Here is a 7,779-nt window from a genome sequence, read left to right on the forward strand (position 1 = left end):
GTGTCTACATGCTGTCTCATCTGGTCTTCTTAACAACCCTCTGAGGTTGATATTGTTATCCTTACTTGAATGAGGGGGATTCTGGGACTCAGGGAGGTTTTGTGACTTGTCCAACATCACACAGCTAAGAAGTGACAAAGCAGGGACACAAATCCTAGACTTCTGATTTCAGATCCATTTTCCTCTGAACACTGTCCATTGTGACTGCTCTTTTCTTCCTTATTTTAGTGTGTCTTACATTAGAATATCTTCAACTCAAAAAGTAGAATATAATTCTTGTATAACTATGAAATAAAAATAATTTAAATAATTCAAAAACAGCCAAAGAGGAAGAACAGATGATCAACAAATGAATAATTAGAACATCATTGGAAGCCAGAAGGTAGTTGGAAGATATCTTCAACATGCCAAGAGAAATAACTGCTAACTTATAATGGTATAACCAGCAAAATCTACCTTAGAGAACACTATATAAAAATAATCCATGTGAAGATGAATAAATCTGAGAAGTCAACACAAGGAAACAGAATTAAAGAAAATTCTAAAGAATTTTAAATAGTTCTTTAGAATACATTGAAGCAAGATAGAAAGTCAAACTAAAACACAACATGCACATATTATGCAAGTCAGGAGAATGATCAATTTAACATGTTCTATGGTAGTAATTTTGAACTCTAAAACTAAATTTGAATGATAAAATTCCAAGGGTATTTTTAATTTAAAAAATGAGGAAAAAATAATGAACTCAAATTTTAAAATAGTAAGAAAAATGGTAAAAGAGAAACAACTAAAAATTAAAAAGTAAGATAATGGAAACAGGCATAATATATGATAATCATAGAAATAAATATGTGTATTATACTTATCAAGAAACAAATTAACAAACTGGATTTTAAAGTGAAGCTATATGCTGTTTATAGAGAAATAGCTAAAAGCTAAAGACTTGGAAAGGCTTAAAGTAAAATGATAAAAAAGATATATAAAACAAATACTAACCAAAAGAAAACTGACATAACTATCTTAATAGGGGAAAAATATATCTTAAGATCAAAAAATATTTTTAGGGATATAAATGGTTATCACAGAATGATAAGACTAAATATATTCAGATCCTCTAATAATTATATATTTGTATGCTCCAAATAAAACTATTTCAGAATAAATATAATGTTGATAAAGCTAGTAAGAAAAGTTAATAAATCCTTCATCCCTGCAACAAATTTAACATATTTCTTTTAATTCTTGCCACATTAACCTGGAAAAGGTAATAAATAAAAATGTAAACACTTGGACAAAATTATAATCTAGAGATAAACTTCTATGGAGTCCTGCATCTGAAAATAATGGAATATGAACTTTTTAAGCATCTAAAAAATTTATAAAGATTATATATGGATAATTAGGTAGATTTTAACAAATTCCAAACTATGGTCAGTATAAGGCTATTAATTGAAAAAAGACATTACACACACACCGACAGACACATACACACACACATAAAATTCATGTATTATTCTAAAATTGTTATAATTTAATTATAACAAAAATACTACATATTAAAACTTTTATTTAGAAGGAAATTTGCTAAGTTCTTATATTTTAAAAAGCTGAATATTAATGAGTTAAGTGTGCAACTAAAGAAAATAGAACAGAAGCCCTAACAGAAAAAAAAGGACATAATAAACTTAAGAGCAGAATCAAAAAATGCAAAACAATTATAAAATTATTTTTAAAACACATAAAAGTTGGTTCTTTGAATACATTAATAGACAAATATCTGTGAGGATTGTTCAAAGTAAAAGAGAGAAGAAAAAATAAACAGTATGAGAAATGGAAAGGGCAACATAACTAGAAATGCACAGATGTTAAAAAGATACCAAATAAGAGGATAATGTTGGGAATAAAGTTCTTATTGAGAACTATGCCACCCAATGAGTTAGGAAATGCACAAAGAAAAGAGAGCTTGGGAAAATATATCCAGACTTAGCATTCGAGGACTTCATGGGAAATCTAATGGTTTTGTCAAATAGCCAGTTGTCATACAGGCTAATAGAAAGACCTAAAGGTACCAAATAAATAGATAAGTAAATAAAAATCTAAAGGTAGAGGTAATCAGCAATAGATGAAAAACGTTAAATATTTTTTAGACATCATCAATTCTTTTAAGCAATGTATACATGTTTTCTTATTTAGTATATAAAGCAAATTATTCTTAACATCATTTTACAAAGAATTGATCCGAAACTTAGACAAGTTAAGTGATTTCTCCATCACATATGTAGTAACTGGCAGAGTAAGAATATACACTTTGAACATAAGTCTACTATCTCCAGAATTCATGTTCTTAAATACTGTCTAATACTCCCTCATCTGAGCTGGAGATTGATAAACTGGGATCCATCATGTTATACATGGAAACTGATGCCCTAGAAGCAGAAAATATTAGCCAGAGAGATATTTTAAAATAAGAAAGTAAAAGGGCTTAGGGCAGAATTCTGAAGATTGCCAATAATTAAAGGGTAGACCAAGGAGAAAGAGAAGCTCACAAAAGAGACGAAAATGAAATGGTCAGAGAGGTATAAGGCAAACAGGAGAGTGCAGTAAGAGATAAGTCATAAGAAGAGGGCATTTCAAGAAAGAAGAAGCAGTCAATAGTGTCAAACTCTGCCAAGTGTTCAGGTAGATAAGGCCTGGAAATTATTTATTGGATTTAACTACAAGGCCATCATTGTTGACATTGACAAGAGCAGGTTCAGCAGAGTGGGGGAAGTCGAATCCAGATTTCAGAAGGTTGTGGAGTGAAAAGGAGAAACAGATGTGGGGACGGAATTCAGACTTTTCTGATATGTTTGGCTCTGAATGGGGAGAAAAAAAATACATTGGTTAGTGAAGGAGAACATGGAGATGCTATCGTTTTCTAAAGACTGTAGATGCTGAATAGAAGAAGTGAATATAATCATAGAAATTAAATATATAAGAATGAGAGGATAGTTCATCAAACACTGTTATTGTGCTTTTTCTTCTAAAGTCTTTATAAATATTAACTTTTAGTTTCTCACCACCACTCTATGCAATAGGAATATTTCTATTCCTCCATTTTACAGTTAAAAATTGAGTATGAAAAGTTAGGTCAAATGCTTATGGTCACTTAGGCAATTAGTGAGGAGCCATAGTTAAACCCAAGCTGCAACTGCTCCATTAGATTAATCAGCTAAGGATAAGTAGAACAGCAAAGCCATTGAGAAGAAACCAGAGGGATTTAGCAAAGAACTTGAGAGGTGAGCCTTGGATAGGACACATTTTAATTGCAATAGGAGGAAAGAGGCAATCTTGTGCAGAAGCATATTATGATGTTGTGGTAGTTCAGGGAGTTTCCATGGAAAGGATTCTGTTCTTACTGTCAGGTTGTCATTTAAGGACATCAATGAAAGATGGGTGAGGCCATGGGATTAGAGGTGTGGAAAAAAAAAAGAAAGATGGAGATGGCTCCACATTGTATCACAGAGAAAAGGAAAAAAATGAGCTTATTGTGGACACAGTGAGACTGCAGAGCAGCCTGTATAGGTGCAGGTGTATATTGGTGACTACAGATTAGTGACTGATACCAGTGAGTAAGATTGTGCATTTTCCCTCTTAGCACTGTGTAGAAGCTCAGGGCATTAGTTTTCAGTAAAGGTTAAACTTTACCAGGTAGAAACAACAAAAGGGATCCAGAAGAAGGGAGTCGAAGCGATTGACAAAAGAGTAATTTCACGTGATGACACTTGGAATCTAAACTGGATAGGAAAGGCTGTGAAGAGAGAAAAGAAGTAGACACATAAGTACCCTAGGGGGGTGGTTCTTATAACCTGCCTGCACAGTACTTAGGCTGCTTTGGTAACACCAACGCCCAGAGGTTCTGAAACAATGGCATCCACACTTCCTTAAAGCCCCCTGGGTGATTTGAATGTGCAGCCAGTCACAGTCACAGCCTTGGGTGTTCCAGTTGGGTGGAAGAAGAGATCTAAAAAGAGTTGAGATTAGGAGCTGGAAGTATGGGAGGGGTCGGGGAGACAGATTGAAGGCACTAAGTTAATTATTGCAGAGATAAGGTTTTCCCTGATGAGGACAAAGTCCAAGTAGCAGCCCTGTTGCGCTTTTGGCCAGTATTGGGTGCATTCTCCACGTGGCCTAGAAGTTACCCTGGATCATGGTAGGATTTCAGATGGAAAGGCAATGAGAACAAGGGCCAAAGTCTGTAGTTGAATAAGAGGATTAGCCCAGATGTTTGCGGATGATAGCAAGGAAGAGGAGTATAGAATGATTTAGCCAGATGACACTTGCTTTGAAGTAGGAGGTTTTGGTTTTGTTCTGTTTTTTTTTGTTTTTGTTTTTTTTTTCTTCTCTATGGAGTCAGAAGAAGTATATTAGAGGTAGTTGCACTCTGAATCCATAGCTTGAGATGCTTTGTTGGCGTGTTTTGTAGCACCTACCACTTAAGAAAGTGGAACCCTTTAGGAAGGGCCATGTTGTAATTAAGATGTTTCTTCTTAAAAAAAAACAAAAAAACAAAAAAAATGATGTTTCTTCTTTGCCAGTATTTGTGCATCCATTTCTCTTCATGTTGTTTCACTATTAAGGTATTTTTGATATAGATTTTTCCTTACTGTATAAAAAAAGTAGTCTTCTATTCAAAATGCTTATAAAAAGTGAACACTTAATTTTATCAAATGTGTTTTGAGCAAATTTCAAAGCATTTTTTGAATAACTGATTATATATGTATATATTAATATAAGCAATATAATCCTATATAAGCAATGCAATATAAGCCCTTGAATTTTGGGGGTCCAGTGCATTTCTCTTCTTATATTCCATTTTTAACATATCACTAGGCCCAAGTTGGTAGTGTTTCCTTGAGGATCTTCAAATCTATAATCTTTTTTTTTTTTTTTTTCAAATCTATAATCTTAAGCACAGCAGCCACATGGTGTTTTGAAAGTTTTGGAATCCATCTTTTGTCCACTTCAAAAACTATTTTCTATGTTCTGAAACAGTCTAAATAACATAAAAATGATCCTGACATACCTTTCCCATAAATTCATCTGAATCATATTTCTGTAGCACACTTTTTTGAGATATGTTTGGTTTTTGTTTTTAAGTTTTATAATTATTTGTCTTCATGTGATTTAACTTAATCTTGATAATTAATGTATTTTCATATTCTATGACACTTCATGTTTCCAATTTTTGGCTCATAATGATTTTACTTTAAAAATAACTGCGTCTGGGTGGCTCAGTCTATTAAGTGTCCACCTTCGGCTCAGGTCATGATTCCAGGGTCCTGAGATCGAGCCCTGCATCTGCCTCCCTGCTCTGTGGAGAGTCTCCTTCTCCCTCTGCAACTCCTCCCTGCTCATGCTCACTCTCTCTCTCTAATAAACAAATAAATCCTTTTTAAAAATACCGTCTGTAATTTTAATATAATTCTCTTTTATCCCTAATGTTTCATAGTTGTGATTTCTTCCACGTCCATTTCCTCTTTTTCAACTGACATTGCCAGGTTTGATTGTTTTATTTTTTTAATCATCTTTTATATTTATGTTCCCATTCTGCTACCTTTTGGCTTTCTAACTCTTCTTTTCTGTTTGTATTTCTTATTTATTAATTCCTTTATCCTGCTCTACTCCTTAATGTTTGTTTTACTTTGTTGTGAATACTTGAGCTGCATGTTGAGTTCTTTCACACCTAGTGTTTCTTGCATAAAATATGTGCATTTAGATTTATAAATTCTCATCTAGGTGGATATTTGGCTGCATTCCATTAATATAATATGTGGTACTCTCACTTACATTGTATTCTCTAGCTGCTATGACAAATTTAATTTCTGCTTTGACCTCAAAGTTATTTATGATATTTTTGTTTATTTTCCAAGCGTTTTTTAACACAAACTTTTCTTGATAATATCTAGTGTCTTTGTATTATTATCCAACAGTATGGCCCATTAACTAACTTCTTTTTGAATTTATTGAGGTTTTTATTTTTTTATTTTTTGGCGACCTACTACATGTTCAGTTTTCATGAAACTCTGATGCTTAACAAGGTGTATTTTCTTTTTATAGGTTGGAATGTGTGGTATGTGTATATAAGATATATATATAATAAAATAGCATATAATGATTTTATCATACAATATAATGAAATAATATATAGTAACATATAATTAATTATATAAACACAACATGAGTTATGTAATATAACAAAATAACAGGTAGTACATAGTGTACATTATAAATTCATGGCTTTCATATCCTCAGTAACTTTTGCTAATGAGATTTGTTAAAGATATAGATAAGTATGCTAACTCCCATTCATATATTTTAACTTCTCATATAAATTTTGAGATAACTTCATTTACTACCAGATATTTATATTATTGTGAACTTCTATTACTATAATTCATTATTTCTACAAATAAGTATTTTGTATTATAAAATGCTTTTTGCCTTGAATTTTATTCGACTAAATATTCCTAGTGCAAACTCTGTTTCCTTGAAATTTACACTTATCTGAAAACATATTTGCTTATCACTTAGTTTCACTTATCTCTAAATATTTTATTTTAAATTTAAATCATGGGGCAGGTCTTGCAGTTCTACCATGACCCATGCAGTACCAAGGCTCCAAGCCTTTGCCCTGCTGCCTCTTTGGTCTACAATATCACTTTTTGAGATTCTTCCATAAGGTGAGCTTTCTTGGCAAGATTTAATTTTGTCTAGTCGGCCCTCAATTGTGTTCTCTCTACTTCAGTAACATTTTTCTCAAGTAATATATTTTATTGCATTCATAGTTTTCCATTTGCCTTCCCACAGTAGCTCTGTTTTCCTTGAAGACAGGAATCGTGAATTGTTGTTGCTTTTATCGGAAGCACCCAACAACAGATGCCAATAAATGCTTATAAAAGAAACGAAGGAATAAATGAGTAGATGGTGTCTATAGGCAATATCAGGAAATGATGAGATTTTTGCTCTCAGAAGAGGTATTCCAATAATGAATGAGTAACTGGATTCTATATATATAAAATGAGAAACACATATATCAATATTTACTTTATTTATATATGTGTTCCTCATTTTATGAATACATACATGTAATATAGAATACATATTATATATATATACATATATGTGTATATGCATATACATGCATAGAAAGAGAGGGAGAATATATATTTCTGTATGTATCTAAGGTGCTTTCAAACCCAAAGAACCTTAAGAGAAGACAGAAATATTTGTATAGTGAAAAGTTTTCTTTTATGTCTTAGAGAACCAAATTATCAGGAATCTCTTTTTGTTTCTTATAATATTCCCGTTAATCCTCTTATTCTTGTTTTCTAGAGAAACAGATATTTTTTTTCTTAAATGTCAACTTATAAACATGCTCTGCTTTATTATTTTCTAAGCCATTTATGGTTACTTCAGGTTACTTCAATCACATGGGAGGAAAAATATATCCTTATTGCCAACTCATTAAATTTAACTTATTGCCCTAAGTCTTATGCAATTAGAACCTCAGCAAGTTCCTATAGTTTATATTCACCTGTTCAGATCTTTAAATAAAGGAAATGAAGAAAAATGCCAACCAAACAGTGTAAACATCAAACAAGAATGAAACATTTTAATAACCAATAGATACTGATTTTATATTGTGTAACTATACTCCTAAGTTAAAAATACCGTTGAGCTCTCTCTGAGATGCCCATGGATATGTTTTCCCTTAACAGGTACATATTAAAATTAATG

At 32.1% G+C, this 7,779-nt stretch overlaps 1 long non-coding RNA gene across 2 annotated transcripts in view; it reads right to left on the reverse strand.

Annotated features, from left to right (window-relative positions):
* Positions 1-7,779, reverse strand: part of LOC140623083 (uncharacterized) — a 252,763-nt gene that overhangs the window by 47,259 nt on the left and 197,725 nt on the right. The gene's annotated exons all lie outside the window — the stretch shown is intronic.

This window comes from Canis lupus, chromosome 2, assembly GCF_048164855.1.
Source record: "Canis lupus baileyi chromosome 2, mCanLup2.hap1, whole genome shotgun sequence".
Taxonomy (NCBI): Eukaryota; Metazoa; Chordata; class Mammalia; order Carnivora; family Canidae; genus Canis; species Canis lupus.